This window comes from Desmodus rotundus, chromosome 11 (genome assembly GCF_022682495.2).
Source record: "Desmodus rotundus isolate HL8 chromosome 11, HLdesRot8A.1, whole genome shotgun sequence".
Lineage (NCBI taxonomy): Eukaryota > Metazoa > Chordata > Mammalia > Chiroptera > Phyllostomidae > Desmodus > Desmodus rotundus.
This window is the reverse complement of record NC_071397.1, coordinates 15,965,039-15,990,635: the sequence shown is the minus strand read 5'-3', so window position 1 is coordinate 15,990,635 and position 25,597 is coordinate 15,965,039. Positions and strand designations below refer to the sequence as shown.

The 25,597-nt window shown below is 37.9% G+C and overlaps 1 long non-coding RNA gene across 2 annotated transcripts in view; it reads right to left on the bottom strand.

The window, feature by feature from the left end:
- LOC112302487 (uncharacterized) overlaps positions 1-25,597 on the bottom strand; it is a 281,060-nt gene that overhangs the window by 193,110 nt on the left and 62,353 nt on the right. For both annotated transcript variants that reach the window (XR_008425615.1, XR_008425616.1), the window contains exon 3: positions 24,919-24,984. This is a non-coding gene — a long non-coding RNA (uncharacterized lncRNA). The remainder of the gene's footprint in view (positions 1-24,918; positions 24,985-25,597) is intronic.

The following is a 25,597-nucleotide window of genomic DNA, read 5'->3' as shown; positions in this document are numbered from 1 at the left end:
GGATCCTGGGGCCACACTTCCTGAGTGCAGATCCCAGCCTTACCGTGGACTACCTCTGGGCTCCTGAAATGTTTCTGCACCTCTCTCGCCCTCAGTCTCCTTCTCTGTAAAATGGAGATGATAATAACTACTACTTCATGGAAGTTAATATAAAAATTAAATGAATTAATATTTGAAGTACTTAGTGCTTGACACATAGTAAGATAGACATATATATTCAAATATTTATACACATACATACGCATTTATGGTTATAAGTATAGGTACATTTTTAAAATCAAACACCTATTGCTTACCCACAACCGAGCCTCATGGCAGGGGCACCAGTCTAGAATCTGATTTTGGCAAGTGTCATTCAAACTATAATTGAATTTTCTTCAGACAATAACGTTCTTTCTGAGCTGGGCTACATAATTTATTTGGGGGGAAAATGGCAAAACTATGCAAAAATTACTAATAGATACTTGAGAACATTTAATGTGCTCATCACTATAGTGAGCACCTTACAGGACTCTCTAATTTCAGCCTCACAACAACTCTGGGGCTGGAATTAGTGTCCTCAGTGCACAAACAAGGAACCTGAAGATGACCGATGCTAAGTAACTTGCCCGAGGTCACACTGCTGGTAAATAACAAAGCTAGGTTTTGAACCAAGTATATTCAACTCTAAACTCAGGGCCCTTCATCTCTCCTTGTAAATCTTCAGATAATGTGTGTTAAAATCACTGTAGTTGTTACTCTGGTCTAGCTCAAAGCTGAGCAGTGCCGTGGAGTTTAGATCTTAGATTCTAGACTGCACGCCTACACCATGTAGGCATAAAACTATGGCAACAAACTAAAGGAAAAACTCCCTCTCCCTTGGTGGCAAACATTTCTCCTGAAAAGCCACAGGTGAAATGCTAAAATCATACAATGTATGCCTGACATTGTTAAGCACTTTGTGCCAAAATATTTTAGAACACGAGTCACTGTAATAAGCACTTTACGAGGATTGTCTAACTTGAGCCTCACAACTTTATGAGGTTGGAACAAGTATCTCCAGTCCATAATAGATAATAATAATAGGTAATATTATTATTGTTTTTGCCATGTTACATAAAGGGGAATTGAGACACCTAGCTTCTTAGAAATGGATCCAAATAATGATGGAGCCAGCGTTTGGCTGCATACCCGGCAGTGTGACCCCAGAGCCCATGCTCCGAACCGCTGTGCTGCTCGACAAGATCTGACCGAACACCGAAGCCAGCACTCTAGACTGAAAACACCACAGGAGTCGTAAGTTTAAACAAGCAGGGAACTGATCAAAAAAGGGCATAAAATTCAAGGAAGAATCCTTTGGTAATTCATAAAAGGGATCATTAGCTCCTTGCACCTATATTTGTACTTTGGACTTAGGCGGCAAGGAGGACAATGAAAATCTTGTCCTCCTTGATTACAAGAGTACAAGAGAAAAGTCAAAGTTTGTCTTGCTGGAGTTCATAAACTTTGAACTTGTCATTCAATGTGAGTCTGAGAAGTAGCCAGAAAAGCATAAAAGCACTATTGCTAGCTGTTATTATGATAGCACTTTCAGATTTATTAAGCACTTAACATTAAACACTTCACAAAATCTAAAGTGACAACAGAGCTATGTTTAGGGAGCTTCCATTGCAAAAGCTTTGTGGGTGAATCTCTCCTTTATACTTTGACCTCTGCAACCTCCTCTTCCACTTCTTCCTTTCCCTAGCCCACAGAAAGTCATCTACATTCCTTGAAATAACTTGCATTCATAAGACATAAAAGCTTAAATTCCAGATTTCCAAGCTCGGTTTGCAAAGGAACTTTCCCCTTGCACTCAGCTGCCCCAAGAAACATCACCATCTTGATCCTTAAGAGAATGTGTTTCTTTTTCCCTTTTGTGGGCCTGAACAAAAGCAGGGCTGCTTAAGCAGTAACATAAGAGCATTTAGGAAAACAACTCTACTAACTAGAGAACATCTTGTTTAGTACTTAACGCTACATGATGAAGACAAACTTCATCCTGGAGTTTGCTGGGTCTACTTTCTCCCCCATTTCCATCTGTTATTTTGCTGTGATATTGACAGCAACTCAGATGGCTAAGTGCTCATCCAGGGCTCCTAGATTAGAGTCCGTCTGTTAGCCCATGAGTCTTTGATCAGTCACTCACAGACTCTATTTCTTTGATGCCTAAAAAAGGGTTTCATAGGTTGGTCAGAGTTAACATGCAAAACAGAGCATTACTTTTTCCAAAAGAGAAGGAAGGTAATTACCTTCTCTTCTCTTTTCCAGTGTCATCTGGGGGTTCATGTTCTCCAGCACAGTGTCACGGTGGACCCTCCCAGAAGTAAGGTATCTAAGGTAAATTTCTTCTGTATAATATTTATTTATTTATAAATCTATAAATTTATAGATTATTATGTGAGACACACACACAGAGAACTGTAGAACTAGTCACCAAAATGTTCACTGTAAGTTTGATGTAGGTACTTTTAGAAGATGGCATTATGAATGATTTTTAATTTAATCCTTATTGCATATTTTCCATTGCCCTTATACTCCCTCCTTTCCCCAGCAATCACCACACTGTTGTCCAGTGTTGGGGGGAGGTCAGGGTGGAGGGATTGAGCAAAAAGGAAAAAGGACTCATGGGCATAGACAACAGTGTAATGACTGACTTTTTAATTCATTTTGTATAATAATATTTTCAAGATTTTCTATAATGGCTACCTATATCTTATAAAACAAATTAAAAGGCTTTTGAAAATATAAATTAAATACTTAATCTCACATATTTCTACAAAAAAGTACAAAACTGAACAGAGAAATTAAGATATTTACTTCCCCAGGTCAATTCACCACCTTTAAAAATGAGAAAGCCAGGTCAAAAGGAGTCTAGTCTTGCTTGAATCCAGCCACTTCCTGCTGTTCTCCTGTGGGTGTGGATATCTTTGAGAAGTCCATCAGGGTGCTGTCTGACATGGTAGCCACTAGCTACATGTTGGACTTAACTTTAAATTTTATTTAATTAAATACAGTTAAAATTCAAAATTCAGTTCCTCAGTTGCACAAGCTATTTTGCAAGCTCTCAATAGCCACACGTGGCTAACGGCTACCATTTAGACAGAAACAGAGAACCCCATTACCTACCGCAGAAAGATTTATTAGACAGCACTGGCCTGGAAGCTCAACTCCGAACTGAACACAATGTCACCATCAGCCATGAGCAAGCCTTCAGAGGGAAGACCTCCACAGATTTGTATGAAATAAAGGAGCAGGACTCTGCCGATGGCTGCTTCTCTCCCAAGCTGCATCCGGTGCACAGAGAGTGACTATGGGTGTCCTCAGGGACTGGGTGAATACCACAGTGTTAGACCAAAGACCCCAATCTGAAGACTTTCTGGGGAGTCATAAAACCTGAACAGAAGATAGAAGAGTCACACGAGTTCAGTGGAAGTCTGAGTCCCTAGCTAATGACAGATTTTAAATGGCTTTCTGAGCAGTTTAGACACTTGTCAGAGGTGCACGATGGTGAACGCCCATCCTTGCCTCCATATGTAAAGTTGCAAACACGCTTGCGTGGATGAGGACTAGCAGGCAGGGCTGCCAGTGCACCCGCACAGGACACATGAGTACCTTAAGTGGTTGCTATACCACAGAGATGAGAAGAGTATAATTCTCTGAGCTTAGAGGAGACATACTTTGAACTTAGTAATTAGAGCTCTGTTTATTTTATATCATGTATTCTTGACTTGTCATTTAGATTCTTGCAACACAAAGTGTGATCCTTGAACCAGCAACATCAGCATCACCTGGAAACTTCTTAGAGATGCAGACTCTCATGCTCTACTCCAGACCTACTGAGTCAGAAACTCATCCTGTGCACATTGAAGACTGAGGGTCACTGATTTCTCTCCTTCTCACTTGACTTTCAATTTCTGGAATGTAGGGGAGACTCAGATCTTTCAACCAAATTTTGTGTAATACCCCAGAAAATAGCGGGGGTTTAGTAAACACTTACTAGTTAATTGAAAATCTGAGACCTGGCTTTCAAATTTTAAAAAGCCAGTGTACTTCCAATGTGTTATCAAAAGTGTACTTTAAGAAATCATGTGAGCATGTAGTGTTTCCCTTTGGTTTAAAATGCAAAAAGGAGAGATTATCATAAAGTAATACTAATAAGCAAATAATAACCCATGCTGGATTCTTTTGTTCCTTACATTGCCATCTATAAGGGCAATCATTTTTAAAAGCTTTTATTGGATGGCTTGAACAGAATCATGCCCTAATTATAGTCTTCCTTTTTATTTGCCACTGAGAGGAACTGCACCAGATGAAGCTGTTTGAGACTCTACGGTTTGTTCAGCTGTATTAAATGCTTCTAACTGCTGACTTTTATCGTTCTTAACAAGTCAAGACCAGACTGAATGTCTTTGAGGATAATTGTTTTTATTCATTTCCCTTCTGCGTTGCTAAAATGGAGGCAGTATGTAAATTAAGGAAAGAGACTCAGATTCAGAACTACCCCAGACCTCTGCTGGTACTCAGGAGCCGCCAAAACGAAACCTCCTGTTTAGATTATTTCATGTCACTGTGATCAGTGCGTTCTCCTGTAAAATGAAAGTTTCTTGAGTCTTCAAAGTGGTTTCCATCCCATTAAGTTAACCTGATTCATGCACAAAATCCATTCCAAAAGAAAAATCCATGCCGAGGCATATCAGTGCTCCTAGTGCTATGTTTTATCCACGTAGACAACAACGCACTCAGTAGGGTTATATCATGAATATAACTGGAAGCCAGGAATCAGACTTTCTGGGCCTCCATCTCCATTCCACCATTTATTTTCTGCGTGACCTCAGGATAAAGGAATAAAGCTGTGGTTCTCAAATGAGGGTGATTTGGTGGCCCCCACCCTTCCTCCACATTCAGGAGACATTTGGCAATGTCTGGAGACATTTTTTTTTTTGCCACTTTGCTTTATTTTTTTAACTTTTAAATTTTATTTTTCAATTACAGTTGACATTCAGTATTATTTTGTATTAGTTTCAGGTGCACAGCTTAGTGGTCGGATGATCATATACTTTATTCACAAAGTGGTCCCTTCGATATTTCAAGTACCCACCCGGCACCATACATAGTTATTACAATAATATCGACTACCGGTATGTTTCCTACACTGCACTTTATATCCCCATAATTATTCGGTAACCACCAGTCTGTACTTCTTAATCCCTTCATCTTTTTCACCCAGTCCCCCAACCCTACCCCCTCCGGCAACCACCATTCTGTTCTCTGCATCTATAAGTCTGTTTCTATTCTGTTTGTTTGTTTATTTTGCTCTTTAGATTCCACATGTAAGACGTGTTTGACTGTCATGCCTTGGGGGTGTCGCTAGCATCCAGTGTATAGAGGCCAGGGCTGCTGCTAAACACCCTGTAATGCACAGGACAGTCCCCACACCAAAGAATTCTCCAGCTGAAAATGCCAATAATACAAGGTGGAGAAATGCTGAACATAAAGCACCTACCATCATTGCCATTACTCAGCACCATCTGCTCAAACAAAAAACAGCCGAGACTTGGACTATGGAATCCTCAAACTGATAAACAAGGGTCTCCTGAGTTCTTACTTCATACTCAGCACTATTTCAGGCTCTGTGGAAAGCACAAAAGTGTAAAGTGTGGTATTTTACTTATTCCTTCGGAAACTAGACATTAGAATAAACAATTGAGGTCTAATAGGATAATTCCTCATTGATCCATTCCAGTACTTTTTTGCTGCCTCTCTACATGGTGCCCAGTCTAATTACAGGATGACTCCCTATTCCCCTGGGATGCCACTTTTCATTCTCATTCACTCCCTTGTTCTGAAGGAACAGCAATTTGCCACTGAATGGTTATTAGCCTTTTTCCTTTAAGAGACTAAGAAGGAAAAAAGCCCACAGGATAATTTTAAAAGTTGTTGCTCCAGTTTTTCTTCAACTTTAGAAATCTCTGTTGGCTTTTAATTAAGAACTTGCATTTAGACTGTGAGATGAACCAGATTTGAAGGATTGTTTTTTTTCCCCTCTGTTAATGAAATGGCACTCATTTCCCTAGGAGGGGTTTTCCCTAGATTCTCATTGTTCCACTAAAGATGATTTACATGGGCATCTGTGGAGGTAGCTGAGTCTTTGATTAGGGACGCAGGCCAGGGTAGACACGCTGTGCCTTCCTTCTGAGAAACTAGGAAACAAACACCTTCAGGACACTGAGCTGATGATATTCTCACCAACTTCAAGTGTGGAATGATTTGGAGGTGGAGTCAGTGAGAGTTCCAAAGAGGGGCAGAAGTAGCTATATGACATAAGCCTCATAAACATGCCCTGAATGTGACTGAATCAGTCAGCTGCCTCATTTCCGTCCACTCCCTCTCCTCATTCACTCTTGAGAATCGTGCATATTTGGAAGGACTAAAATACACCCATATACCCAATTCTTGGGCATCTATGTTTTGAGGTTCTTAAATGCTAATTTTTTCTGAGCCATTTGGCTAAGGATCAAGGTAAATTGGTGATTTCCTTCATATAATTTAATAAAAGAAAGTATAATGAGGATTAAGTTACTTGCATATTCTCAAAATATCTCTCCCAAAGATGTTTATTCATTACAAAAATAAAAGAGTAGATAAAGTTGGTAGACATTACCTTAACCAAGTCATCAAGATCAATACCACCACCCAAAAAGACCCATTGACATCTTATCCATCCCTGTGGTCCACAGAGAAGGAATGAATATATATAGATATATAATTTCTGTAGTATGGTTAACCAAAAATATTCAACCTCAGTCTAAGCATGAGTACATCATCAGACAAATTCAAATTGAGAGATCGTCTACAAAATAACTAACCGGTACTCTTCAGAAGTGTCAAGGCCATTACAGGCAATGGAAGACTGAGGAACTCTCAAAGATCAGGGGACCCTAAGGAGATATAAGTAAGTGTAATGTGGGATCTTGGACAAGATCTTGGACCAAAAGAAAAGGATTGGTAGGAAAGGAGTGAAATGTAAATAAGGTCGATGGATAAGTTAATGGTATTATACTGTATCAATGTCAATTTCCTCATTTTTGTAACAATCCTGAGCTTAATAAGTATAATATCAATGTTGAAAGAGAAACATAAAGGGTATATGGAAACTCCGTACTATTTTTGCATTTTTCTCTAAGTATAAAATTATTTCAAAATAAAACATTTAAAATTAATAGAAAACAGCCTACACAAATAATTTTGGAATAACATAAGCAATGGGAAGGCATAAACTGATGTGTTTTATCAATGCGAAGAAATTAGCCCTTCTGGAAAGGTGGAAGGAAACTAGTAGATAAGGGAAAGGTATAGATTGAGACTTACGCATGCTGCTGTGAAGGGAAACGAGACTGAGGCAGGAATTTACGTCTGAACCAGAAGAACACAGATTTTAAATTTTGTCTTAGAATGAAACGCAGCCTACCAAGAAACTCTTCTAAATCTAAGCAGATTTTTTTTGGTTTTGCTCCAACAAGCTCTATTCCTCCATAATCACCAGCTACTGCAAAAACATCTTAGACAAGGCAATACCCAGAGGAAGGGGCCCAGTACCCTGCGGGCTTCAGGTAAGCACAGTCTCCCACATTTTGCTCACTCACTACCTCACAACTGGTGAGACACCTATACCTACCTGCCTGAGAAGACCATAGTTTTTAGAAATAGTTACGAACATATATTTTTCTTGTTGGCAGCAAACCAATGGAATCTAATCGGGAACTACAATAAGTAAAACAAAAAAAACCCATAAATGGTAATAATCAAGATATCAAACATCTATTCAGGGCATTCTCCATACTCCAGACACTGTGCTAAGCCCTCTACCTGTATTATCTCAATTCATGCTCAAAGTAACCCTATATGATAGGGCTTATTAACAGACTCACATTACAGATGAGGAAAGTGAAGCAGAAAAACATAATCCCCCCACCCCAAGCATATTTATAAGTTGGGTTTATTGAATATAATTACATACAATACAATCCACTCTTTTTGAGTTCATAGTTCATGGACGGATGTATACAGTCCTGTAACACCACCATAGAGATATAGGCTATTAGCTGATTCCCTCAAAACGTTCCTTCGAGGCCCTTTTTAAAGTCAGTATACATCCCACCCTAGATCCTGGGAAGTGCTTATCTATTTTTTCTTCCAATACTTGTGCCTTTTCTATAATGTTACCTAAGTGAAAGCGTACAGCATGGAACCTTTTCTCTGTCACTTAGCACACAGCGTTTGAGATTTACAGAGGTTGCTGCGTTAATCGGTTGCTCATTCCTTTCAACTGCTGAGTAGTATTTCACTGTATGAGTTTATCACAATTTCCTTAGTTATTCAACAGTTGGTGGGCAGCTAGGCTGTTTCCAGTTTGTCATTACTACAAATGACACTGCTATAAATATTTGCATATGCATACTTTTTTGTAAACATATGTGTGTGTTTTAATTTCTCTTGCCAAAACACCTAATCTAAAAGTGAGATTGCTGTTTCTTATAGCAAGTGTATGGTTAAGTCTATAAGAAACCGACAAATTGTATTCCAAAGTACTCATATCATTTTGCGTTCTCATCGGCAAAGTATGACATCTCCAGTTGCTCTATATCCTTGTCAGCCCACAAAACTCTCAGTCTTTTTAATTTTAGTTATTCTAGTGGGTGTGTGAAGGTATGTCAATTTTAACAGGTTTTAATATGCATTTCCCTAATAATTAATGGTGTTGAGTGTATTATTTATATATCTTCTCTGGTGAATTTTCTGCCAATTTTTATCAAGTAGTTTATCATTGATTATTGAGTTGTAAAAGTTCTTTATATATTCTAAATTGAAGTGCTTTATCAGAAATGGGTTTTGCAAATAGTATTTTCTTACACTCTATGGCTTATCTCTTAATTTTCTTAAACAATGTCTTAGAGAGTAGAAATTTTTTATAACTTTATTTACTTATTTACTTACTTATTTATTTATTTTTAGAGGGAAGGGAAGGGAGAGAGGAAGAGAGAGAAACATTGATGTGCAAGAGAAACATCAATTGGTTGCCTCTTGCACACCCTCAGCTGAGGACTTGGCCTGCAACCCAGGCTGTGCCTTGGCAGGGAATTGAACTCGCAACCTGTCAGTTTGTAGGATGACACCAGCTCTGAGCCACACCAGTCAGGGCTAGAGAGCAGAATTTTAAAATTTTGATGAAGTCTGACCTATCAATTTTTCTTTTATGTTTAATATTTTTTGTGTGCTCAGAAATATTGTCTAATCCAAGGTCACAAAAATTTTCTATTATATTTTCTTCTAGGTCTTCTAAAGTTATAACTCTGACTCTTAAGTCTGTGTCTGATTTCCAGGTAACTTTTACGTATGGTGTAAAGGAATGGCTGAGGTTCATTTTGGCTTTTTTTTGTAGACAGATAACCAATTTTTCAAGAGCCACTTGAAGATTGTCCTTTCCCCATTTTATCACCCCTCAATCTTTTATTTTTATGCTATTGTAAGTGGATTGTTAATTTCAGTTTCCATTATTTGTTGCTAATGTAGGCAAAGAAAACTGCAGTTTGAAAAATTGACTAGATCCTACAAAAGTTATTTTTTTGTAAAATGATTTTAACAAAGCTCTAGTCTATTTTCCAAACTTCCATCGATCCTTTTTAAAACTTCATTAGAATTTTTAATTATAAAAGTGATTTATGCTAATTGTGACAGATCAAAAGTTACAAAAATGAGTAGAAAAATATTTGTGATCTTTCTCCATCTCACCCTTGATCCTTCCTCCCTGAAGTAACCAGTGTTAACACACATTTCTTATGTTCTCAACACTCAAGAAAATAGTTATTTTTTAACACCTATGACCTCCTGTCAGTTACCACATATGAGAGGGTCCTATGTGGTAAATGACAGGAGAATATGCAGAACTAGCTTGGCAGACTGTTTGCCTTTGTTCTAGAAGTATAGGCCTTGTGAGAACATAGAGTCAGCAAAAAAAATAATAAAAGCAAACATGCAAGAGAAGTTTGCAGGAAAAAAGTGGTGTGTGGGGGAAAAAAGCAAAGGGAAAAGTTAATCTTTACAAACGAGAAAAACAGTTCTCACTGACTTCCGGGGAGGAGACAGGTCTATGGAGGCCACAGGTGTAAAAAACAAGGGATGCAAGACCTGGAGAAAAATAGCATCTTTGAAGTCTTAGAGGTGGCACTACTGTAAGCCATAGAATTTTTCCCATGTCTCAACTGTGGTATAAAAACCATAATGACCTTCAAACCTAAAGTCACTGTGCAGAAAAGGCAAATGGACAAGTGAGTTGGAACCCATCTGGAAAGAGGGTAAATGGCCAGAGGTGGCCACCAGACAAAGCCTTGTAACCACCTTTGGTAAGGCTCAAGACCCATAAACTCTGACATAAAAAGAGGACCCACAAGAATGACCAAGTTGCAATTTCCCACCAGAGAAAATGAACCAAAATCAAATTGCTTTATAAAGAAAGGAATGCAACATTATGTATATTCTCTGTCTATTTTGAAGTCCCTGGAAATAACATTTTCTCCAACATAGGTGTTATGACCTATTTACTAAAACACTTAGACAGATGATGAATTACAAATCTGTGAGTGGCTTTAAGGGCCAGGAATTCTGAATTTTAATCTTGCTTCTGCTTTAAATATGATATATAACTTTGAGATGATCTCTCTTCCACAACTTTTGCCTACACAAAAATTAAATTTTTAAAAATCTGCCTTCTAAATAAACCTGATTTTTTGAAATTCCATCCATTATTAAAGATTACCAAGATAATGCTATATAACCAAAAAACAGAACACACACTAAATAATAAAATGTACAGTAAAAATATAATGCACTCGTCCAAACAGCACTTACATAGCAACTTTGGCTCTCTGATCACTGTGCAGACCTTGAGCAAGCAACACTTCGTGGCGTGATCTAACAGAGCCTACTTTGTTCTCTGGATAGCCAGCCTCTCAGACCGCAGCTTTTGCTCATGGCTTACATATCATTCCTACAATCTTGCTTCTCTCAAGCCCATAGAAGCTTAGAAGCAGCAAACTAAAAGGAAGGGAAATAAAATCTAGAGATTGGAAGCAAAAATAAGTGTGATATCTAAAATAGCTGAAGAGAATAATCTTAAGGACGACATATAACCACTCTAAGTCACCTTGCACCGAGGCCAGTAGTCTGGCATACATTAATTCATAGTGATTACACTCCCAGGCTTGGCAATGGACGGACCTTGGAATTTATCTGATTCAACTTGCTCATTACGGCGAAGTAAACCAAGGCCTAGAGAGATAATTGAGGTGTTGCTCAAATAAGATGGCCTCTCTGTCTCCCACCCCCTTACACACACACACACACACACACACACACACACAGCTACTTAATGACTGAGTTGAAACAAGAACTTTAGTCCTACTCTGGCAAGTGATTTTGAAAGATCCAGAAAAGTTTATATTTCTTGAAGTATATTCCATATCATAAGCAAGGTATTTGATAACTTATTTTAGAAAAAGAAGCCTCCAATTTGGATAAAATTCTAAGTAACTTTGTGTTCATAAAAAAAAAAAAAAAAACCCATGTTGAACATCTCATTTCCCAACAGAGTTACATAAGTTACAAAGAGTGCATTTATGTCTAGGCACAGGTACACCTGTGTGTGCATGTGTGTGTTAACAAGTACCCTGTCACTGTTGGAGCCAGCTCATTCAAGCACTCAACAGCCGCTTGGGGCATCCTTGTTCAACTCCACATCAGAGACCTCTCACCGGCAGGGTGAAAGCAGCCATGGCGGGAACATTTACTCTACAAAGATCAGCTACTGCTACAGATCAGGGCCTTGGTTTGTTTTCAGGAAAGCTGAACATTTACCGACACACCACTTGTTAGAGCTATATATTTATCCCTTGAAAGAAAATGTAGCCTTAATAGTCACATGTCAAGTTATTGAATGCATGCAGAGTGAAGATGGTCTCTAATTTTTATTTGTTTGTATAGACATTAATATTAATTGGGTGTTTTTTCTTTAAATATGAGAAGAAAAGAATCAAGGCCTTTTTCATCACTGACACCTTACTATACACTTAACAAAATGAATAGGAAAGAGAAAAATAGACACTTTTTGTTCAGTTTTGCCAAGCAGTACTTTAATATCACGTGAGCAGAAGACCAAGGTCCCAGTTCTATGGTTTGCTATGTGACGAGACACAGAGCATGTGACAGCCACGTCTCATATGCCATGTGCAGTCCTAAACAGCTAAAAATAAAATTTTAATGTTTCTTTATGAATTCGAAAGGTCTCATGCTGTAAGAACAGAGTATAAATACAGTATCACATGACAAGAGGCTAGGAGTTTCAGACCTAACTTTGTGAAGTATATATAATATTTACAAGTGCTATATATATTATTGCCAATTACTTTTGCTTTTACAAAATCCTTCTGAAATGAAAGTGGTTCTCTTACAGTTTACCTCAGTCAAATTTTTCATGGTTAAAAGGGGACTCTTTTACATAGTGACCAAAAGTATTGCTGTTGTATTATACGTGATAATCAGATAGCTCCCCAAGCTCTCATACCCACCTTATAAAATGGAATACTAGTTGTACTAAATCTTTATTAAAAGAGACCAAAGGTCAGTTAGCATAATGCAAGTGAGAATTTTAAAACTGATAATATAAAATGGTTTGGTTTTATATTCTGGGACTGTGTATACAGGCAACATTCTTTTAACAGCTTTATTGAGATCGAATTCACACGCCATATATTTCATCCACTTAAAGTGTTCAAGTCAACGGTTTGTATTATATTCACAGAGTCGTGTACTCATCACCGCAATTGACCTTAGAACATTTTCATTGCCCCAAGAAAAATTCTGCAACCCTTAACCATTACCCTCCAGTCCCCTCAAACCCACTCCCAGATCTAGGCAGCCACTAATCTATTCTCTTAATCCATAAATCTGCCCATTCTTGACATTTCAAATAAATGGAATCATACAATATGTGTTATATTGTGACTGGCTTCTTTCTCCTAGCATAGAATTTTCAAGGTTCTTCCATGTTGTAGCATGTATCAGTGCTACATTTCTCTTGCCACCTTTATTTTATTGCTGACACTAACACAGATGCCCCTGTTTCCCCGCTGTTGGCCTGCGTCTACCCATCCGCTACCCAAACAGCCTAGTTAGTACTGGCATAAGAACAGGCACATAGATCAATGGAACAGAACAGAGAGCCCAGAAATCAACCCAAGACTACATGGTCAATTAACATTTGACAGAGGAGGCAAGAGCATACAGTGGGTAAAAACAGTCTCTTCAATAAACGGAGTTGGGAAAACTGGACAGGTACAGTGCTACATTTCTTTATACTGGCAAATAGTCTTGCGTTTTACAGATATACCATATTTTGGTTTTCCATTCATCAGCCAATGGATGAACATTTGTGTTGTGTCCATTTTTTAAGTTCTTATTAATAACACTGCTGTGAAATTTACTTGTAAGTTTTTGTGTGGACATGTGTTCATTTGCATGTTTTCATTTCTCTTGGGTATGTACCTAGGAGTAGAGTTGCTGGATCACAGAACAACTGTACTTAGCCGTCTGCAGAACTGTCAGAGCGTCTCCTAAAGTGCTGTCCCGTTTTACATTCCCACCTCGGGCAACGTCCTTCCTCAGCCTCCACGTCCAGGGGAACATGTATTATGGAGTCCTACCTAAACCCCAACGATCCAGTCAATTAATATTTTCTTTCCTTTATTCTGCCCATTCATATGTAAGTTTCTCATGAGTACAAGACAAAATACAGGCAAGTCAGCGGTCACTAGCATGACTATTCTACTGCTTTTGCTTGATGGTCTTTGAAATACTGGACATTTTTAAAACTATTTTTATCTAAAGTTTCAATTAATGAGAATTTGTAGTGATAATTAATGTGATTAGATGTTACTAAGACAAACTCATATACAATGTCTATAGCAAGGTAAATGAACCTTAGTTAGTGGGTTCCTTCCTCAAAGTGTGTTAGAGGACACAAAAAGCTAGCTCCAGTTGTCCAGAGGACCACAGCCAACTAAATCCTCGTAATGTTAGGCTCCTCTGGATCTGTTTTCAGTGAATGAGCTTGAGAAGGCCACACTGTAAGAGAGGGGCCAAGAAACCAAAACTCACATTTAACAGAAGGATTGCTTTGAAATACTGATATTCTCAACTTCTGTGTTGGAAGAAGTCATAGCGACAATAATGACTGTGTTTTTCAATGAAGTGGCAGCATCTTACATCACCTTGCTAGCCTATTCAATTTTTCACCTTCCTCACATACACTTATCCATAGCCATGAATACTCATAGGCAGATGTCATAGGGAAGTTACAACAGAAAGAAATTCCAAGAAGAAACTATAGAAAAAGAGAATTCACTTTTTTGGGGGGGGGGAAAGAAGTTTGTCTATTAATACTTACTTTCTTCAATGTCTCAGAGCCAACATGAATGCCTTATTTAGAGAAATATCACATTCTCGTAGACCCCACAGAATTTAATTGAGGCCACTTTACAACTGACCTGTTTCCATCTGCCTTAACTTCCCGACTACCATGAAACTCTTTGTATAGAGAACCTTGTTTTTTTTGTAACATCCTTATAATGACTTACACCTAATGAAAGTTTGAAAAATGTTTTACAAGTGAAAAAAGTAATAAGGTCAAAAGAAATATGACAATATTAAAAACACAAGTCCTATTTAATTTGCACCAGGAGCAACAAAGATGCCCAGTTGGGAGGTGTCATTAGTAAAATACACTAATCCTGCTTCTGCCAGAAGCCCACCTCCGTGTCTGAAATTATGCCACATTCAAAGAGCTACACACCAGCCCCTCAAACCATTGCCACAATCTGGTACTTAAACAGGAAATGAAGAGCACTTGGTCCTACAGAACTGGCAGGAGATGAATTTGGGTGGCATCAATGCAAAAACTCCATTTATCATTTGTTCAACTTTTTGACACCACTATAATTACAGATCAAAATTTCTGGGAATGTTTCAGTGGCCAGCTACAATTTTTTAAAAGTTCTTCCCATCAGGAAACCTATCTTTTACAAGAGTTGGATGAAAAGAGGCCACAGAAGTACTTTTCATAAAGTACTAACTTGCCATAAAATGTCAATTTAAGTACATTCCCCCTAATTCAAAAAAAATCCTTACAAAATGAAGAGGGGTAAGTAATCAAACCCAATGCTGATCTTCCTAATTAATTTCAGAAGTATCCTTCATACATGTCTTTAATATATTCTTAACATGACTCTCCTACATAATGATTCCTACAATGATGCTTGTGAGTCTGCTACATATATGGTAAACCACCTCACAAATACGCACTTGTGTAACCACCATCATGGAGGCACTAGCTATTACCTTTATCTTTACTAGGGTGAGGAATTTCCTGCTTAACTAGTCGGTGTCTGAAAGGTTCTTGCTTTCTGACCTGCCACTGGGTTATAGTGACTTTCAAATGCCCTAAGAAATATAATAGAAATACAAATGATGGGTAGTAGAATGGAGAGAACATAGCCTCTTGAGTCAGAAAGGCTGTACTCAAATCCCAGTTCCATTTTCACAAATTATATGACCTTAGTTTTAATTACATCTAAGCCTCAGTGTCCTTACTTGTACAATATAATTACCACCCCCTGTTTCAGGAGTGATATTGAGAAATAGATGAGATACACCATAAAGTTCCTGCCACGTAACATATACCAGATTATGTACTTTCTATTCCTTTCCCCTTCCCTGGTTGTAATATTAAAGGTCATAGATCATAAAATCAATGTTTGCATTAAGAGGATTATACAAGGTACTGTGGCTGCTCTACAAAATCACTTATATAAATAGGTTCCATTTATCCATGAAGTTGAGTGTAAACAGGAAATAAAGTAAAAACTATAAAACACCCCCTCAACATTCCCCAAACATATTCATGTTTCTCATCTCTTTTTGTAGCAAAAGAACAAAAAAAATGCCTTTCATGTCTGCTGCTGATGTTCTAACTTCACTTTACTAGCAGTGACTTTCAGTCAGTGTTCCGCTTCTGTGGGGTTTGTCGTGCAAGCATTATTCCTTGTAAATCTTGCTCTGAAGATAAATTGCATGTAGTGGAGACAGCAGACTTTTGGAGGAAACTCACCCACCTTAGTCAGGTACAGTCCCAGGACCTGAGTTTAACCTGAGGAAGTCTATTTGCCAAACCTTCCTTCAGTCTCCATCTTTTTCCTCATCCCCTTCTTTCCCCCCTGTCCTTTCCTCAGATTAACAAGCACCAGAGTTCTAAGGCCCGTGTCTAATATGCATCACTCTTCTCTTGGCCATACCTGCAGCAAGTGTTCTAGCATGAAATTTCCAGCGTGCTAATGCTATTGTCATTCTCCAAACAGCCTGCTGATGGTCTTCTGTCCAGAGTTTTTCCTTCTGAGCCTTCTGAAAGCCAGGATACTTGAGAGCATAAGTACAGAATAGCTAATTCAATCTACTATTCAAAGACTTTATGGGTTATCAGGTGAAACGCTCATTGAGGGGTAGAAAAAGGTGCTAGAAAGGGAGGCATTAAGGAAATCCCAGCCTGTTGGGTTTTAGCATGTATTACTCTCATCAGCATATGTTTCTGTAATAAAGACTACACTATACATGATATCTGGAAGAGTTACCAAGCTGGCATTGTTTGAAGAGACCAGAGAGTGACCAAAGTAAAAGTGTAAAATTATGCTCTATTTCGCAAGTAATATTAATTGCATATACTTCTCTTTAGTTTTCAAAAAAATCTTATTCAATTTTATTCTTTAACCTTTATTACAGTATATTGTTATTTTTTTAAATTTATTGTATTATTGTTCAATTACAGTTGTCTGCATTTTCTCCCCACCCCTCTACCCCACCCCAGCCAAACCCACCTCCCTCCCCTGCCTCCACCCTCCCCCTTGATTTTGTCCATGTGTCCTTTATAGTTGTTCCTGAAAGCCCTTCCCCCCCACTGTCCCCTCCCCTCTGGCTATTGTTAGATTGTTCTTAACTTCAATGTCTCTGGTTATATTTTGTTTGCTTTTTCTTTTGTTGATTATGTTCCAGTTAAAAGTGAGATCATATGGTATTTGTCCCTCACCACCTGGCTTATTTCACTTAGCATACTGCTCTCCAGTTCCATCCATGCTGTCACAAAGGGTATACGCTCCTTCTTTCTCTCTGCTGCATAGAATTCCATTGTGTAAATGTACCATAGTTTTTTGATCCATTCATTTACTGATGGGCACTTAGGCTGCTTCCAATACTTGGCTATTGTAAATTGTGCTACTATGAACATTGGGGTGCATAGGCTCTTTAATACCCCATTCTTTATGTCCAATGACCACTGACATTAAAAAATATTATGTAGATCATTAAATGCTTCAGATTAATTTACATAAACATTACTGCACCAGAACATGTATGTTAACCTTCTTAGAATCTTGCTCCCATAACATGTTCATCTGTTGTTTGCTTATCTTCTCACAACTTTAAAAAGCATAAAGGAAAGTCATCTATAACTAAGTATATGTTGCATGAGCTATTAATAATTGAGATGACCAATTGCTTGATTACATAAGTTAATAATCAATCTTCATGTTTATTTGAACTCATCTACTAGAGCCATATTTTTCCTGTATATATTGTTGGAATACAAAAGAGAAATATAAATGAAACAGAATAGAAATAAACATAACTGTCTTTAAATGTACCAAATCATCAAAAAATGGATCCTAAATTTGCTGAGCTCTTATTGCAGTTCTATTTTAATATATTCATTGGTACTTATATGTAGTACTTCAATCACATTTGGTACAAAGGAGAAGAAAAATCACCTGAACACAAGATTAACTTGTAAACCTGAAGAGACCATGCACAGAGTTGCAAGTATCCTACTGATAATTTCTTCTCTAAAACTACCAGCTTTTTCCATCACTCTACTTCTTTCTTGTAAGGCAGTTTCTTAAATGACCAGAAGACCATGCATCATGATCACCAAATACACATATACATAGAGAGAAAATAAGGGTTTTTTTTTGGGGGGGGGTATTCTTTAAGAAAAGAAGAAAAACAGAAAATGAAGAGAAACCAAAAAGTCTTGATTTTATTAGTAGTACACATAAAGTAATGCAAGGAAGATATTTTAGCCCTCAATTATCTAATAACTGTCCATACTTCTGTGCTCTTTTTTTCTCTCTTCACCACGGTATGTTTGTCTTTCTATGCCCCTTCTCTTACCACTCATTAATTCTCCAGCAGCTCATACATAAGGCTGTGCTAAGTCAGAGCCTTCATTTCCAACAATTTCCCAACCAGAAGACATGCTTCGTTTTTTAACTGGAGCATAGCGAATGATGCAGATGAAATTTGGGCCCGGTAACATTTGATCTGGCCTCAGACAAGAGAAGCAAGGTGGCATCAGCTTCCTCTGATATAGTCTGCAGCCAAGGAGCAGCACCAGTATACAAGTGACATGCATATCACATGTATCAAAGTGGAAGCTCAATCTGCACAGCAATAAGACTCGCTCACATCCCAGCATGGGTGCTGGCCCTGAGCTGCAGTTCCAGTAATTGACATAGTTGCCCAATGCTACAAAACAAACTCAGAAACTATTCTCATTAGACATCCCCCTGCTTTGTGACTCTGTTATTGTAAAACCCAAACACTGAGCCCCATACCAGCGTGGCTCTGTTTTTAATTAGTTCTGATGGCATTGGGCTGTAAGCCAAAGAAAAAATGAACTTCCTGTGACTGAGGCTTGCTGCTCAGTATGTTGCTTCCTTCTTAAAGAGATTGTTTTCACAACATTTTATGAAAAGGACTACTGACAGAAATAATATAAGTTTTTACTGCTTTTGATATTTTTTTCAGGCTTATAAAAAGCAGCCAACAGTCAGAGAATTTGTAAAGTTACAATGCTATTATTTGGTCTTTTGTGTGACCCAGTTGACTTGTCTTTTGATTAAAGACATCCTACCTGATTAATTTTTTTAATGGAGAAAACACAGGCTTCTGTTAAAATTTTAAGACCATGAATGTTTTAGTGTTCCACTAAATTAATTTGGTGATATATATTTTACTGCCTGGGTCATTGCTGGCATAGTGTTAGAACTGAGATGCTAGTAAGGTCACCTTCTGAATACAAGCAAGTAAAGAGCTGATAAGAATTCTAGGTAGATAAAGAACATTTATATAAATGCTAAAATCTTACACAAAATGAACCTTCTCTGGACACAGATTCCTATTTCTCTAGAATCTTTTGAAGATACTTTCTATATGGGGAATTTCTTAATGTATGAGTCTCTCCTCCCCAAGTTAGAAACTAGACATTTATTTCCTGGATTACTTTGTAATTTGTCATATGACATATGACTTGGAGTCTGCCCATTAGACGCAACCACATGCAACTTCATGAAAGTGAAATGAGGAAGGAGATGCCATGTGGGATTTACTCTGCCAGGAGAAGCAGGGAGAGATCCAGTGTTGAGGGGCAGCAGTGGCCCAGGTCACAGGTATGACGCCCCACACCACTGTCAGCAGCGCCTGAGCAAAGCTGTGTACAAAGGCGGCAGGAGTGTGGTCTCACTAAGTTAATGCAACAGTGAGACTGGTAAACTTTTTGGATGTACAGTCTTCAAGACTGACTTTCTGGCCCTTCCGGGATTCAGTGAGCTGGCCTGTGGCCTTTAACAAATTAATTCTCTACGTCCATTGGCCAGAGTGGATTTTGCTGTTGGCGAATAGGAATTCTGGTACAACCACTATGACTCTACTCTATGCCTCCTATTGAAAGCTAATATGATGATATTTTATAATGGTTGGGAAAATTATCTTTGGAATGAGTAGACAGGACTTGGAGTCTTAGTTCTGTCACTTCATAGTAGTGTGAAATTGGGACAATGGCTTAACTTCTCTGAGCAATTCTTCACTTGAAAAATGGGAATTATAATCTGTAATTTATAAAGTTCTTGGGAAATTTAATAAAATGTGGTTATAATTACTGGGGGCACTGACGGAGGCATTTATTTAGATGACTTTTTCAAGTTCTTTTAGGGATGGATATATATTTTATTGAAAATAAACTATGTTTACTTTTCTTGGGTACTGGCAAAAAAGAAGCACTAGATTATAGAGTCAGAAGATAACCAGAAGATAAGTCAGAAGAATTAGCTCGGTCTTCTCCATGTCTCTAAAAGGGTAACTATACACACTTTTCTGTAAAAGACCACAGAATAAGAAGTCACTGATTATTTTTCTTTTTTTTCTTTTTAATTATACTGTCCATTACTATTTAGTCCCCTTATAAGTTCCTCATCCCTGCAATCACTGCACCATTGTCTATGTCCATATGTCCAGTGTCCATAAGTCCTTTTTCCTTTCTGTTCAATCCCTCCACCCCCTAAGATCCCCACCTTAGCTGTCATTCTGCTCTATATCAGTCTGTTTTGATTTTCCTTGTCAATTCAGTTCATTCATTAGATTCCACATATGAGTGAAATCAGTGTATAAAACAACTATAGGACATTTACACAATGGACTACTACTCAGCCATAAAAAGAAATATTACCTTTTGCAAAATATGGATGGACGTGGAGAGCATTATGCTAAGTAAAATAAGCAAGTCAGAGGAAGCCAATGATTGTTTTTCATTCAAAGCTTATTCACAAATACAACTATTTTCTGACCAAACCACAATAATTCCTATAATACTTATGCATCTGTTTCTTTTACACATATCTAGTAGCCAGATAACTTCTATATATCCCGCAGAGCCCACTGTAAATGCCACCTTCTCTCTGAAGGCTTTTCCTATTTTCCTACCAAATAGGAAGTAGTCTGCCTTCTTTGAACACAGACACCCTTATCCCCAGCGACAGTTATACACTCTTGCCGACGTGAAGGTTAGTTGTGTGCATTCCTTCACTCTCCTCAGTGGTGTAAGTAAGCTCCTTAAGATGAGAACTCATCTTGCATGTGTAGCCCCCAGCAGAGTGCTCTGTACCTGTGATGCCTATATGCGGAGTGTAACCTATACTACTGCAATGTTTGCTCTCAATTGCTCTCCAGCTACATTGGAGGCTCTTTGAAGACACAGAGCTTACTCATCCTTATATCTACCTTGATGCCCATAACATACTTGCTGAATTGAATTAAAAACATTAAACTAAAATTGTCCACATATTTCTTTCTTTTACTCTTAGGTTCTTTTTCCTCTCAGTTCTTTGATCCTTTAAGAATCTATAGTCTTCAGCATTTATATCACCCCAGTGAGTTTTTATGAAAGTAAATTCTTTCTTTGTCACCATTGGTGACCACGTTTATTATTGCCTTTACATAATCTTTGCAAACTGGTCATAAAATATTTTCATTACAGCTTATGGTTTAGACCCGCTATCACTATCTCCTCCCCCTAGCACCTACATCTGGGCAGCTTTTGTGTAACACGTGCTGCACATTGCTGCAACCCCTCCAGCCTACGGAGGGGATTCAGATTCATCCCCATTCTACCACGCCTCCGGTCCAAGGCCCCTTCGACATCCTCAGCCTCTCAACTAGAAAGTGGCAGTGAAATGCCCACTTCCTCTTGTTCTGCTGTCAGTGACATTTTCTCCTCTTGTACTGCCTTTTAATCTCTTTGGAGATTGTTACAACTGTAGTCTCAGACTTCTTTCTAACTCTAACATTTATTTTTGATGTCCTTCAGGACCTTGACAAAATGGCACATGAAACTAAATATATACATACATATGTATATATTTAATACATATATACATGCTATATACAATACATATTATATATAATATACATATATGTATACTGTGTGTGTGTGTGTGTGTATATAATGAATAAGCCTCTTCTTTTCCTTCTAACAGAGCTGCTCCTGCTCTATATGTCTTCCCAGCAGAAATCCCTGCTGTTCTATTTCCTCCATGAACTGTTTCTATAATCCAATCAAGGCTGGGATCCTAAAGAAGATGTGTGAACACTTACACAACGACCTCGAAGACAGTACATGCTTCCATGTTGGGAGAGCAATAAATGACAATGGGCAGCTCAAAATTCTACCTCCTTCCATCCATCTTTGCCCAAGAATTGGATCCATAAGTAACTTCATCAGTCCCTGGAAACCTCATCTTACTTTTTCCTTTGATACGCTCCCTATTTGGAATATTTCCCTGGCAACGCGGTTGGTATAGAAAGTCTCAAGTCTTTTAATTGATATGGACACAATCAATGCCCAACTATGTATTTTCCTGTATGGAGACCTCGTGTTGTATCTTAGTACCACCTAACACCCAGCAAAATGTTTTTGATTAAACAAGTGACAATTAACATTTTGCAGATCACAGATCCCTTTGAGAATCCGATGAGGGTTAGAATTCTCTTCTCAGAAAAATGTACACGTAAACAAACACGTAAATGCATGCATACAATAGCAAGGGGCAGAGAGAACAACTGAAGCCTCTCTGTGGACCCCACAGGTATTATAGTAATCTCAGTTAAAAACCTCTGCTGAAGTAGAAAAGAAGTTTTTAAAAATATGAGCCCATTAAATTATCCACATCCCTTGCAGCAATCTAAGAGACTATCATGAATCATATCAAGATAATAATGGGAACACAGGAGAGAAAATCACTTTGGGGAATGAGCAATGCAGAAAGACCACAATCTCTCAGTTACTTTAGAATGTCAAAATGTTACCTGTTAGCTGAACGCAATGCTGTCACAAGGACAAGCATTTGGTGACTCAATTAATACATATCTCATCCAGGGGTTGTGATTTCATTTAGACTGATATACAGGAAGAAGGACTCATCTATCTATCTGTGTGTCTGACTGCCTGTCTTTCTGTCCGTCCATCCATCCATCTATCCATCCATCCATCTGATAACTATCTATATAATGTTATCACCAAAAATGCAATCCCTTGCTCCAAAAAATATTCTCAATTTATTTTGAGATTATCTCCTAAAATTATAAGGCCTGCTTATTTTTACAAGTTGAAATATAATATTAGATATTTCAAAAATGCAAACAAAGTAGAAAAATATTTTAAAACCAAAACCTTGTTTGTTTTGCTGATTAGGTTCCACTTATAGGTCAAACAACAATAAAAATGATTAAAAACTAATCTAAACTGAAATTAAAAAAATAATAATAAGTAAAAATGAACTGACTAGAAAATTTTTAAAAATACATAAAAGCAAAACCTTGGCAATTTTTATATTAGCAATTGAAGCAGCTGTTCTGTTCAATTGCTAAGTAACAGGCATGTGAAGACAAGGTAAAACGCTGTCTACTAAACCATCATGATGAGAGTACTGCCTACCTTGGTTTCATTCTTCCCCTCAAAGAGACTTGCCATCCACTTGCTATTTGCTCCCTTCTGAACATGCCAGCATAGCCTTGTATAGAGATAGTGGTATGTGGAGTAAGTTTAGAGATGTTAAAATTTTTATTTATGCATTTCACTGGAAAGCCAATAATTCACAAGAATTGGCATGTTATTCCAACAAGATCGGCATACTCAAATCCATGAACTAAATCCACAAAAACAACAATCCGACATCTCTGACCTATACTCTTCCCACATTATTCCTCAGCCTTCATCTACTAGTCTCTCCCTTTGTACATGCCATGTCTTGCTCTACTTTCCAGGTACGGGCACACTCCTGGAATCAGGCCCTGCTCCTTTGCCTGCCGGGGGTGCTCTTTATTCCCTTACTTCTTTCAGGTGCTCTGGCTGTCAGAGCACATTAGCCTCCATTGATCAGTTTAATCTAGTGATGGTGTACAGTCAGCATCAGTGACTAAACCACTACCTATTACCTCTTCAACCTGGGTCGAAGGCACAGAAAAGATCATGAGTGGATACTATGACTACCCACATGTGTGTCCAGGTAGATTGAGAGAAAAGACATCAAATTTTTATGTAGTTTTGTCACAGAAGAAATATGATCCCTAGTCTGGGCCCTTGAAGCAACTTACAGTCTTTGTTCTGCATTATGTTTTCCAGATCCATGCCAAGTACTTAGTAGGCCGAATCCAACTCAATTACCATCTCTGATTATGATTAAATAGATCCAGCACACTGATTAGGGTCTCTCCCTATACTGCCTGCCAAGCTTGATAATTTTCTCTTGTCAATATTCTCCTTTACCTTTCATGGCTCCATCCTAATTGGGCATCATTTAGATTTACTAAGGATGCTTCCTATTACAGTAGTAATCTTTTCCCAAGTAACATAAACAGAAAATATTCAACTAGAAAAAAAGAGAGAGGGAACACAAGTGTGTTGACAACTAGGGGTACACCTGCATTCTCCAGTTCCAGATCCAACTGACCAGACAAGTTTCATAAAAATCAACTAGTTTCCTCCATTAATAATATATTTTATGGTTTATAAGAAAACTCGAGGGAGATGTCCTATTGCAGTTCTTTTTAGCAAGTGGTCTGCACGCTGCGTTCTGCAGGCACAGATAAAGTCAGAAATTATATCTGCGACAGTGAGTTACAAGCATAGTTATTGTGCTAAAAGACATTAACTGTCAGTTTTTTATTTCCATCAGAGGGTAAAAACTGTTCTAGCTTTACTTCTAATGCTGAAAACGGAACAAAAACTGGAGAGTCATAGTTCTAAATGCTAATGCTAATAGTAAACAACATCTAAATAATTATTCTAAAATAATAAAGGAACAAAAGTCAAACGATTAGGTAGCTTTTAAAATAAATTCAAGTAAAGACTGAAGATGAAAATTAGGCCGCTTCTCCAGACTACTAGATCAACTCTGTTTCTAGTCGCAATACCTTTGATTGGCCAAATGCGGGCTTTCGTTTCCACTTCAATTCAAGAAGACCTTCTGTTTCCTTTACCTGTGAGAAAAAAGATAGCAATCTATGAATTAAATAGAACTTCTCACCAATATATGTATATACCAGTCTCAACGTACTGGGGTCCATACCATTATCATTTCAGTAAGTCCTACCTACCTTTAGGCACATAAGCCTCAGCTCACCAAACATTACTTAAGCCCAAAAGCAAGTCAACCTTATCTTGCTCTTAAGTCAAATAAAAGAATAATAATAATGTTCTTATCTTTTAAGCCTTGGATCATAAATCACCATCTTGATATGATATACTATACTTACTACAATCAAAATTTCAAAGCTTTTTCAGCCTGGAATAGCCTGACTTCAAGAAAGGGATTTTTTTGTGGGGGTTGGGGGAAGGGTGGGGACTGACTATTTTGTTCAATCCCAGACACTAAGGCTGAATAATTATACAAAAAATCTTCTTGGAGATTCAAGAGGACCTTCAATGGTTCCAAATTCACTTTCTGTTTTAACATGGATATGACATGCATATCATGTGCATATATTCCATACAAAGCAATGAAGCATGGAGATGGCTAGTCAGAGTCTACACAGACCAGAAATCAAATTAAAACCATGGTCTGTGTAGTAAGAATGAATCAGGCTCAATCGG